General features: G+C 40.7%; 1 long non-coding RNA gene across 1 annotated transcript; it reads left to right on the forward strand.

Moving 5' to 3' along the window:
• The first annotated feature begins 1110 nt into the window (after positions 1-1110).
• LOC146650402 (uncharacterized) lies at positions 1111-4764 on the forward strand. The gene is made up of 8 exons (XR_014908008.1): positions 1111-1374; positions 2094-2133; positions 2280-2326; positions 2639-2683; positions 3523-3552; positions 4006-4074; positions 4281-4355; positions 4721-4764. It is a non-coding gene; the product is annotated as an uncharacterized LOC146650402 (long non-coding RNA).
• Positions 4765-13029: the final 8265 nt, after the last annotated feature.

Raw genomic sequence — 13029 nt, forward strand, 5'->3', positions numbered from 1 at the left:
TAAAGTGTTTTTATGTATCCATCTATAGAACGCTGCATGTTATATTCTAAATCTGCATGTTTCTTTTTAGAAACCTATCAGCAAAAAATGAACCTAAAGTATGTAATGCAAGGATGTAATCACTTTCAAGAGGGAGAAAACATAAAGTTCAACTTTAAGTGACAACTATGGACACCTAATATGACAAGGAGATTCTGCAGGTCATTAATCAATGTATAAAACTAAAACAGAATGTATTTTTAGTGACACAGGACACAAACAAGGAAGCAAGATGTGTAATTAGGATTATTTATAATAAATATGAATTAATTAGGGCAATTTCTTTAACCATAAAGAATAACTAAATCCTTCAGGACAATGTCACATCAATGCACTGAACTCACTATGTTATCCCTCTAACAGAGCCTCTACATGTTCTCACTGTAATTTCCCCCTCACGAATGAATTTTTGCTAGCACTAATTTGAATGTTGGGGGGAATCAAACGCATTTTACTCGCAGTACTCAAGCTGACTTACCTTTGCTTGAATGACGGCGTACTCACAACGTGGAGGCTTAAAAATAGCCAAATCTTGTACCCAGTCCTTGGTGAATTGGATGTGCGCCTCCAGAGATTTATAATTGCGAAATTGGTGCGCCGTGTATGCTCTGACTCCACAGACAAGGTATGAGAGTAGATCATGCTAAGTCAATAGCGGTTTGGTCTTCAGGGTTTCTACTCCACGGCTATATTTCATACGGGTCCACATTTCAACAATCAAGTACCGTCTCTTTGCATCTGGACAGAATCTGTCTCTATACCGTCATTTTCTTTTGAGCTACGTTTCAGAATGGTTCGTAGCAAACTTGTTTTGATTCGTGACCTGCCAAGATGGTGCTGCGCTCCCACAATGCATTGCGACATTACGTCAACTCCAAAGCCCTTTGCGTGCAGGAGTGTATGCGCATGCGCATTGCCACGGTGGTTTAAAAAATAAAGATATAATGAAAAGTAATTAATAAAAATTAAATATTTAAACATTCCCACAAATGTGCAATGAACGTGCAAAAAACTCTCTTTAGTAGTTGTTGCTGTTTCTTTCTTTCTTTCTTTTTTTTTTTTTTTGAAAAATAACGACGTCTCTGAGGCGCGAAATCTGACAGCGAGAGGAACGGCCGGATACAGGAGACGGGAAGAAACAAGCCGATTATGTTCGCGTTAATTAAGTGGTTGGAAGATGTAAAATTCTCAATTCTGCCAACTGAACATATACGAGATTTTAATGAGGATGAATAATTAGCCGGCATGGAGGAAACGGACCTTTATTTCGTGGAGTGGCGACAAGAAGCCAAGGCGGGTGGCCAGTCTAAGAAGCCTCCATCATCAAGCTAGCAGGTGCCTTTTCCCATATAATATTACTTTATTCTCGTGTATTTGGAACGGAAGCGTAGAGCTGCCACCCAGGCAAAAGAGAAATATAAGTATATCACGTTATAACGTGAAAAGTTTATCGTTCTAACAATATACTATCATGTTTGAACAACATGTTTGAACAACATTGTACGAAAAATGTACATAATTATCACGTCCGTACAATATTGTGCGAACGTGACAATTATGTATATTATAATAATGTGATATTATATTATACCAGTGGTTCTTAACCTGGGTTCGATCGAACCCTAGGGGTTCGGTGAGTTGGTCTCAGGGGTTCGGCAGAGCCTCCGCTGTGACGTGCACGGCTCATTTTGTGCACCAGTAAAAAACATATCTACGTCTAATTTGAAAAAAAAAAACACACTTTATTTTTCACTAAAGAGGGGTTCAATGAATGCGCATATGAAACTGGTGGGGTTCGGTACCTCCAACAAGGTTAAGAACCACTGTATTATACAAACATGAAAAGCATAATGTTAGAACAATAAACATTTCACGTCATAACGTGATATAGCTCTATTTTTCTTTTGCCTGGGTGGCAGCTCCACGCTTCCATAATTTGGTAATCAAAATATGTAACTTAATTAATTATATTGTGACGTACTTTTGCCTTTTCTTATTATTCTGCCTTCTCAATAACTATCAAAGCCTATTCACATTTAATTTGGCTTTCACAGAAATCCTACCTCTCCTTCTGGCTACAGAGTACTTACCAAGGTTAGAAACAAAGAACAGTTATGCTTTATTAATGTTCGCTAATTACAATGTTCCACATTTCCTTGCTTTTTAAGTCATTTTTAGGCTTTTTAGAGTTTTTGTTTTTTATTTTTTTTAGCAGTAATGTTTCTGCCTATTTATTTCAGCCCATGAAATCGAATGCAGATCTTCCTAATGTGAGATTTACATAAATGTAAGTAATTTTGTTTGTCATTGTCATTAATGTTGTTGCTGTTGTTGTTTTTGTGCAGTTTGCAATCATATAAACCTAGCAAACATCAGTCAGCACAGTGACTAACCTAAACAGATTCTTGCTTTATTCACATATATTATATGTAATTATATATACCTGCACATTGTACCTAGGGTTGCAGCCACTTGGCCCCACCCCATTGTTGTGACAGCCCTGATTGTACTTATACACTGCATCTGAACAGGGAACAGTCTGCCACATTAATGTATTTTTAAGTGACTTGTTTGTAATACATGAATTTGTTTTTTACAGATGTCAAAGTCTCAACCTCATGCTGCCCTCCCCCATCCTCCTAAAGTAAGTATTTGTTGTTGTGGTTTTTTATGCGGTGTCTGTGTCACATGCTAATCATAATTATTGAAATAACTGTTTTCTAACAGATTTTCCAAAACACTAGTTATGTTTGTTGTCATTCAGACCAGTACTACTGCTTAGACATTGTTTAGTGGTCATGCATGTTTGACAAGCTCGTTATGATACCAAAACAGTAGGCCTATCACAATAATCGATATATCGACTTAACACACAGTACATGTACATGACCTCAATAATTGTTGATGATGTAATTTATGTGCCATTATATTTACAAAAATAAAATATAATGATAACAAAACAATAACATTAAATATCATTGTTTTCTATTTGTTAGAAAACTTACTATTTATTCAAGTTTTTAAGGTATCTAATATTTTGATTCCTAATTTCAATGATCTAAATACTTTAAGAATTAGATGTTGGTTTGTCAATTGAAAGTGTGTAGATCTTGCATTATTATGGTGTTATATTATGATTATACATTCAAAGACATAAAATGGTCTTAAAATGACAATGACATAACTTGTCGCAATTGTTTATGGGGCAATATACCGACCAACAAAAAGTCGTTATCGTAACAGGCCTTCAAAACACACAGTTTTATGATTGATAAATTCAAAAAATAAATACATTTAATTTCTCTGAGATTCTCTAATATTCAGTTACAGTTCACAACACAGCTACCCGTACATGCAGTATTATACTGTAAATATAAATCTCTGCATTTAGCATCCCACTAGAAGCGTCACAGTTACTGCCTCTTTTTTTTTTTTTTACAAATACCTGTACTATTACTAACACATTTACTATTTTACTTTTAGCCTGTGGATACAAATGCAGATTTCCTTAATGTAAGTTGTGCATTTTAATTACATCATGTTATTTTTATTATTATTTATTTATTTATTTTATTTTACATTCAAATATTTCAAGCTTCTTGGTTAAAGAAGCTTGATTGCTAGTAGGTAAAGAATAGTTCACCTATAATTCATATTCCCAATTAATTTCTCACCTCTGATTGAATGCCTTTGTTTGTTTTCCTATAACAAAACATTTTTGCTGGATATATATGGTGAATTTATATGCATAGATACAGTCGTAGTGCTTGACACATGCAAACAGCAGTAGATGTACTAAAAAGGAAATAATTACAATCATGATGTTGATTGCTGATGTCAGTATATATATTTTAGAGGAATGTTTTGTTTTTCACCCAAAATAACTATATTGCTTCAGAAGAGATTTATTACCCTACCGGACTCTTATATATTGTTCTGTTTTTTGTTTGTTTTTGTTATTTTCAGGTTCAATGGTGCGTGTTCTTCTAATGGCCGCCTTCCCACTGGAGGTTTTGATCCACAGCAATTTAAAAGGTAATCAGCTTTGAAAGTCAGTTCAAATGGTTAGCTAATAGTACTTTAAAAAGCCTACAACTCTGTCACCAGTTTCTTTACCAAAAATTACCCATAAAAGTATCGCTCAATAGCATATATTGTAGTTCAAATGTTTAGTTGTACAAATATCAAATTTTTGGAAATCTAAAACTAATCAAAAACTCAAATGTTCATGCTTTTTATAGGAGGACAGAGCAAAACGGACATCGGCGCAGAGTGAAGAACTGCCCTTGATAAGGACACTATGACAGCCATATATAGTAAGTGAAGACTTTCTGTGTATCTAAAATTGCATACACCACAAGTAACTTACTTTGCAACCATTAAAATAGGTTGTAAAGTAAGTTACCAATACAAATAGGTGATGATGCATTGTAGTGGTTGGTCTCAGACAAAGAAGGTCAACAGATTTATGAATGCTGGAAGGTAAGGAGAGACGACCAAAAGGGGTGTTAGCATTACTGTAATGTGAACTGGATAGACTTCCCATCTAGGAAAAAAAAAGAGGTAAATTATGCGTAAAATATATCTGTATTAATATCTGTATCTGTATAAACAGAAATATCTGTTTGCTAAATGAAGCCAGCTAACATAAATCACATTTTTATTTTAACTCTGATAAAAGTGGCGGTAAGGAAGGGGTTTCCCAGCGTGTCCAGAAGGGCTTTGAGGATTGCAGTGAAAGCTGGGGGAACTGAGACTGTGTGTATATATATATATATATATATACACACATATATGTATATGTGTGTGTGTTTCTTTTAGAATGTTTAAGTATGTAATGAGAATAAACTTATAAAATGAATATTCCTTGCTTGATTGATATGCTATATGTATGTTTTAAACATCAAATAAAGATTTCTTTCAGATGTTACATGTGAATGTGTTTTCTTAGAAATATATGAAGGGTTAAATTTATATTTTTTTGAATGATTTTAAATACATTTAAATTGTATTTTGAAATATATTTTATTAATATATTTCAAAATATACAAAAAATGGCCAAAAAATATATGTGCTAAAATACATTTCAAAATATATAAATATATTTTAAAATGTATTTTGAAATATATTTTTTTACCGTATGGGCAAAGCTACACCAGAGGGTTGTGCTGTGTAACAGGTTGGTGCAGGTGGTGTTATCTACATTTGAACATTAGGCAACAGTCTCATGAAGACACTTTCTATTGTTCACTAAAGACCAACAATAACAGAGACAAAGGGAGAGCAGCAGAACTAGTGCTAACAATTAGCACTGCTAGCCTGCCCACCAACACCAGCTAATGTTCTAAAAACGATGATCAATGATTTTGCTGTAACGGCTCCAGCTGTCTGTGTCAGGGACACGTTGGAGATGAAGTGAGTGATCCAGTGACAAAGGTTTGGAAACCTGCAGTCAGCTGAGACTAAAGGAGTCACCTGACCGAGAGACCAAATGTTTCACTGAGAACGTCCAGATGAACAGAATCAACCTTTGGGATAATCTGTTCCACACATCCATGTTTCACTTACTGCATTATATTTCCTCATTGCTGTGCACACAGGCCTGTGGCTTATAACCAACTCCAAGTTCAGACTCAGAGGCTGCTGAAGCTGTTTTCTGGAACAGAGACGTGTTGGATATAAAAGCAACTCTTCTTTATGTGTCAGCACTGAGGAAAGGAGCAGCTTCGTTTCTAAGTGTATGAAGGACTGTAGCAGTGTGTGTGTGAGCTTTATTTCACAGACAGAACCATGTCAAAAACACAACTTCAGGTAAAAACAATACAAAATCAAAGAGTCTGATCAGAAGGATTAAACAGAGGAGTGTGGGACTGTTTTTAACAGACAGCAGGTTAAGCCAGGCTGGAGGAGTAAACTGAGCCTCGGTGTGAGCAGCAGTGTGTTTGACAGGAAGCTGAGATAAACAGTCTGGAGCCCATTTAGTGCTTCATATGAAAGTGTGAGGATTTGAAAGCAAATCTAAAATCAAGCAGGAGTCAGTGTGAGAATGATTTGTGCTTTTCCTCAGTCAGATGCTGGGAGTTTCAGTTCATCCATGTTCAGCGTGCTGTGCTTTGTGTAACAGGAGAATATGACTGTATAAATCAAGTCTTCATGTCACTGAAAGCCTCCACAGTCTGCTATGGAGGTGCATCAGTTTGGATTTACAAGAAGAACATTTCTTAAACCTGCCACAAGATGGCGCTCCAACAGAAGGGATGTCCACAGTGTAACACAGACACACACATACTGTGTGAATGTGTGAGTGAATGGGCTTTCAACACAAGGCTTCTGCTGCTACCTTTAATGACATAATTAGCTAACAAGAACAAACTGTTAATTACCACCAAAGAACGGCTCCAGATTTTAGCTGCTGACCATTTTGTGAAACGTTGATTACATCAGCTTATTGTTGATTTTTCAACCTTAATATCAGCTGCTTTAAAGGAGCCTGGTTCTCTGGCAGTAACACTTTTCTTCACTAGATGCAGTGCAGGCACAGTCTGTGTTTCTAAACTACACACTAATGTTCATTGTTGTGCAGCTAAATCCTCCCTCTGGATGGGAAGAATCCCTGTCAGGCTTCAAACACCTGGCTTGGTGTTCTGGAGCTAATGTGTCACCTGTGAGGACTCTGAGATGAACACACAGCAGACACTTCAGTTCTCCGTCTGTGTGTCCTCAGTTTCCCAGCATGCCTTGGCTGTGGTGGTGGAGGTGAATGAGGGGGAACATGCTGCTCTGTCAGCACTCAGGTTTCATACCTGGTGATCTCAGAGGACAAAGCGGCGTTACAGCAGCGCACGTTGATGAGACCTGATGCTCTGAACAGTTCAGACTTCAGCCTCACTCTGAGAAAACAAACGACTGACTGTCAGCAGCAACTACACCTGCTCCATCAGTGACGGAGAGAAGAACTGAGACTGAGAGACATACAGCTGCAGGTCAAAGGTCAGAAACGCCCGCTCTTTGTACGGGTCAGGAGTTAGTACTGCAGAGGTCAGAGGTCAGCTTGCTGACAAACCATTTGAAACAGTTTGGAGCTAAAAGCACAACAGCAGAGGAAAGAAGAGACACTGCAGAGATGATGCAAAATATTGTGTTTTGTTCTCAGCTGTCAAAAAGTGTAACACACGTGTTCCAGCACAGCCTTTGTGTACTTTCACTTCTCCATACTGTCCATTGGAAATCCTGTTTGTTACTTTTTGATTTCAGTCCATGTGTCCAAAGCAAACTTCTGTCCCACACTTTCTCTGCTGACTCTTCACCGATGCTCAGATGATCTCAGATGATTTCACCAGAACTCATCAAAATTCGGGCTCCACAGAAACCCAGACGTCACTAAACAAGCGTAACAAGCAAAGTGAAAACTGGTCGTTCAGCTTTATTGACCAAAGATAAGCTCACATGTCACCTCATGACACAGACACTTATTTCCACAGCATGCACGAGGACTGACAATAAGTGTCTATAAAGCCACTTCTATCTGCCACACCTGTGCTTCTGTCATGGTTGCTCTCCTCTCACTCTGTCATTTATCCACAGTCTGCCTCCCTCTGCTCCGTCAGCTGACGTCCTCTCTACACCACCTGCTGTGTTTTATCCTGCAAAAACACATTTAAGAAGCGTTGCACCGAGTAACGGGAGGAACTGCTATAAAATCCATTTAAAGGAGGTGGTGCTGAGTGCTGTGACTGGGGTCCCACCACTGACATCACGGGTGGAGGACATGTTGGAAAACTGCTACAAAGTGCTGTGCAGCCAGCAGAGCTTACAGTCTGTCCTGTGTGTCATACAGGCTCTCACACTTAGTGTTTCTGTGACACATTGAAGAGAAGTTTGTGTTGTTCACAGTTGTGCTTGTACTGAGTGACAGCTGACATGACCTAACAGGAATAATGTGTCTGTGCTGAATGAGAAGTAACACACAATGAAGTCTTGATGCATCTCAATCATCCAGGAAAGTGAGTCTGTTGCTTCTGTTCATCTGGACGCAGCGTTTTGTGGGAGAAACGTTCCGTTTTCAGCCCCAGTGGAGCAGCAGGTAGCAGAGGTGAGCCTCTTGTATGCAGCCTGTTATCTGTGGGACCAGGGAGGACGTGACAGCAGATGTTGCTGATTCAACATCTGTGTGACAGCTGGAACAGCACAGTCTGCAGGAAACATCTGTGCATGTAGGAGACACCAAGGTTTACATGGTGGAAGCAGACGACTGACTCAAGCAGCCTCACATCACAGGCTGCTGGCTACAAGCACATGACCACAGTGACTGGTTTCACTGGTGTCTGTCCCAGTCTGTGGCAGAGACACAGGAAGTCACAGACAGCCTGCACACAGCGTTTCCTCTGGAGTGTGTTTCACACCCTGTTTGTGTTTCTCACTAACATGTTGTAGTTCTTCCTGCACACAGCAGCACTTTGATCATTTCTCCTGCTTTTCTTCCTTTTCTAGCTTTTATACACTGACAGTAACACAAAACTCCAAAGTCATCATTTGAGGAGCTTCTTAAGAGTTTCTGTGAGTTTAGTGAAGTCAGCCTCTCAACAATAAGTGTGTGTGTGTTGATTATCTAATGTTCAGAGAGGACTGCACTGATGTAGCATCCAGGTGAGCAGCTTATGAGCCAAGAGGGGAAATTTAGCTGTATTATTGTTGTTTAAATGTAATAATTTATGATTTCATGTTCCAATATTTCACTTTTCCCAACGTTTGTTATCATTTGGTCTGAAAACCATGACAAACAGCAGTGTTACAGTTGTTAGCATTAGCTGCTATAGAGCACTCAGTCACTGTATTGGTGTTAGCGACATGAACATATCTGAGCTAACTGTGTGTTCCAGATGTGCAGCAAACCCAACTGTCCCTGTGTTTTCCTGCTGTAGACATTATCCCCATGATGCTGACGTCCTCTGGTGGGACGAGCTCACACGTTTATGGATTCAGATGCTAACTGGACCAGACTGGTGTCAACCTTTGTGCTATAGAAGCAAATCAAAGAAGAACCAGTTGAACCTGAGCTGTCTGTAGTGGTGACACCAACACCATGTCACCTGCACATGCTGACCCAATCAGAAACCAGCGTTGACGCTGAGCCTCGGCTCTGTCTCAGGAATACCATGAACAGGCAGACCCTCTGCAGCAGGCTGACCTGTGACCTCTGAGACAGAGGGAGGAGTTTGTGTCAGCAGGGGGCGCTGCAGCATCGCCTGAGAGCTTTAAGAACAACAGCAATAAACAGGAAGTGAAAGTCACACTTCTGTTGTTGTGCGTCATCAGCAGACCTCCACCCTCTGCAGGAAGCTGAGATAAGAAGCAGCCAATCACAGAGCAGAGAGCGTGTGACTTCCTGTTCCTGCTGTTACTGTGACAACAGCTCCTGGGACAGAGAGCAGCTTTCTAAAGAGGAAAGATGCTGCTGTCACCCCCGGGTGTCATGTGACCCACCTGATGTACCGATTTAAGACTGTAAGAACAATAATAACAACATGTTTAGTCAGGTGATCCATGCAGAGCAGATCCATGTGACCAAACACAGCTGGATCACATGTTTCCTCTCCTGGAAACAGAAAGCCTTCATGTATAAAGGCTCATGTACCCACTGAGCCCTGCTCTCAGATCTGTGAGGCTTTAACAAACAACAGTTTAAAGTCATGTTTAGCATCTTCTGTCAGTGTGGAAGGTCACACACTTTCCTGAGTGTTGAACCCTGAGTGATGTGTTTACTGTCAGCTAGTTTAAATGCTGTAGGCTGCAGCCGCTGCTCTAACACTATAACTGTAACAGGGCTCAGTGCTGCTTCTAACAGTCTGAGCTGCTTCAGGCTTTATTTGTGAGGAGCACAGCAGCTTACAAACACGTGGCTGGGCCTGGACCCAAAGGAGTGTTTGTTAAAGCCTGCAGTGAATCCAGCAGCAGAATGATGGAAATGCAACACAGCAATGATGAAGAGGAGCAGCATTAAAGCCAAAGTCCAGTTCATACAGTTAGGTCCATAAATCAAATAAGGGAAAATAAAATGTTGGTTAGATGCACCTGTCTGCACCCTTAAAGCTCTCTGGTCGCTATGGTAACGCGTAAACATTTCTTTCAAAATAAGACACACGACTACAACATGGGAAAAGACCCAGGGAAACGAAGTTAACGATAAAAACCCTGAAAACCAATGTTGGATTTATATTTTATCATTGTCATTGTTATTGGGGAATATCTAACCATATATGCTCAGAGGTGTAGAACCAATTGTGTAATGATAGTAGTCTTTAAAGACTTTGTGTGACTCCAGAATGTTCTGGCATTCACACCCACGTCCTGGGATCATGGGAGAGGTGCTACCTTCTTATTGTTTTGTGGTAGGATGTCTGTTTTAGTCTAAGTGCCTTTTGTTTAGATGAACTGCTGGACTTCCAGACCAGCAGGTTTAGGGAAGTCGTTTATGGGGTCACACTCTGACTCCACACACACACACACCTACATAACATACAGACTGGTACCTTTGTTCACGTGTATGTTAATGAACCTATGTATATTCATGTAACCTCAATAAAAGAACAGTGTTACGAGGGAACGGACGAGAGCAACTGTGGTCAAGCGAAGGAACGGCATTGGTCCAGTTCTCTCCCGTGCACGAGAAACATAAAGAACTACTCGTGTCTTGCTTTGCTGTGTAGCTGGATTGAACGATCCAGCGAACAGGTTTATGCTACAAACCTATCAACCATCAATTTCACACCGAGCCTCGACTCTCACGGCCCGGTACCAAACGACTCACGGACTGGTCCGTGACCCGGGGGTTGGGAACCGCATGAGTAGTTCAGGGCTGCACGTCATTTTCATTGTTAATATCTTTGTGAAAAGCACATTGATGTGAAAATCTTCATGAGAGTCAGAGGCCCTACAACACGATTAAAGATTCATTCAAAAGAAAATCACAAGTTATTATCATCTTCAGAACATTTCATTAAACATTAGAGACAGACTGCTGAGTACATCTCATCTCTATCCAAACAACCTACAGTCCACAAACACATCATGAACCAGTGCTCTTGGCTGTGGTCTGTCCCCAGTTACATGGATCAGCTGGTTCCCTGCAGGTGACTGCTGCTGTGGTTTGGAGCGGATGAATAAAACTGAACTGAATCAGGTGTCCAGTTACTTTTGGTCCCTTTAAACCAGGCTGTCACATGTTCAGGATGTGAAACTCCTCCTCCTCCGTGAAAACGGGTGTGGGTCTCAATCAGCCAAGGTTTTGGGTGAACCCATTGTGAGATCTAGCCCCACGCTATCATGTGATTTCCTGTGATCAAATGTCCCAGGATGTGAGTGGGCGTTAAGACGTCCAAGTCCCTCTTCAAGCAACTTAAAGAAGTCCAGACGCTTTTCTTTCCAAGCTCCTTCAACAACATCATTCATAGAACAGCTTCCAGCTTCTTTTGCTCGGCTACAGTTTGGATGGATTTGCATTTAAAGATGCAACAAGAAAAAATGGTTAGGGTCAGGAGGTCAAAGGTCAGAGCTCCTGTGGGTCTGAGGGCGGCCTCACGCTGGAGAAGGATGAAGGAGTCTGACCTGAGCCAGTGTTTGACATGAACACATCAGCACTGCTGTCAGTGAGCCTAACGACAGCCGTTAGCATCATTTCAGTGTTTCAGTCATAAAAACACTTCCTGTCTCTGTGGTGGTTACAGTGACATCATGCAGTTTGTGCTTTGACCTCCAGAGGGCGACAAATCAGCACAGACAGAGAGCTCCAATCAAACTTTGCTGCCATCAGGAATAATTCTTCAAATATAATCATCAGTGTTTGAGCAGTTATGATATCAGGGACAATCTAGACATGTGTGACAATACTGAACATGTCACATGACACACCTCAAACATCATGTGATCCACTCTCAGTCTGCACTTTCATTCATGACTTCAACAGGTTGAAATGAGCTTTGAAGAAACATCAGTTCAGTGCTGAAACATTTAAACGCTGCAGGAAGAAGAACAACAAAGTGATGACGGATGTTTGTGCTTCAAACAGGAAAACCAGCAGAAATAAATCACAGCCTGACAGAGGTTTGGAGTTTCCCAGGTGCACCTGAACGCAGCACAGTGTTCCAATGCTCGTTATTGTCCTCAAACGTCTCTTTGGGTGTTTCCTTCCTGCTCAAAGTTTACTTTCACTTCCTGAACTTCGTGGAGTGGAGCTTGTTGTTGGTGTGTGAAGAAACTGTAAGTTTGCTTTGTTTCCTCCTTTAACAGTTTGTCTTTAGGAACTTTACTGTTTGTTCAGCTCGTGTTTGATTTCTTCACACAACAAACTGTGTGTGTTTGTATTTCCGGTCTCTCCATTAAAGTCAGTGTGTAATGTTTCCTGGCTAACATCAGCTGTGTGCAGCTTAGTTCAGCACAAATCTGCCGCTCCATAGTTCACGGTAACGGACTCACAGCTGGACCAACAAGGCCGAGTGTGTCCGCCACTCTGAGCTACGTTCGTGTTTGTGTACTTGTAGTTTGTACTTTGTGAGTTCACTCAGAGCCCACAGAGGACGCAGCGTACGTGATGACGTCACAGCCCTTTACCTCCTTTACTGTCACTGTGATTAATATTTACACAGGAGACACCTGACAGCATGTTAATGCTAAGCTAATGCTAAGCTAACGCTAAGCTAACCTAGAACCCAGAGTGAGGTTAAAGCTGAGTAAACACTGACCCCAGACCAGGGGCCCGTTCTTCGTACCTCGCTAAGTAGGTTAGCCGGATTAGATTGTTGACGATTTCGCGTGATCCTGGATCAGTCGGTTCCCCGAAGCTCATCCGGGACTTGCTGTCATAGCAACAGAGCCGTAAGCGTAAACCTGCTCGGGAGCAGGTTTACTTTATGTAAACAGGATTAGATCGCGGCCACGCAGGTATGTCCGCTTCATTTATACGAAAGCAACAGCGATATTTTTCCACTGTTTCAC

The sequence above is a fragment of the Rhamphochromis longiceps genome, linkage group LG16, assembly GCF_057381845.1.
Source record: "Rhamphochromis longiceps isolate RC_006_pf linkage group LG16, R_longiceps_female_GT1.1, whole genome shotgun sequence".
NCBI lineage: Eukaryota > Metazoa > Chordata > Actinopteri > Cichliformes > Cichlidae > Rhamphochromis > Rhamphochromis longiceps.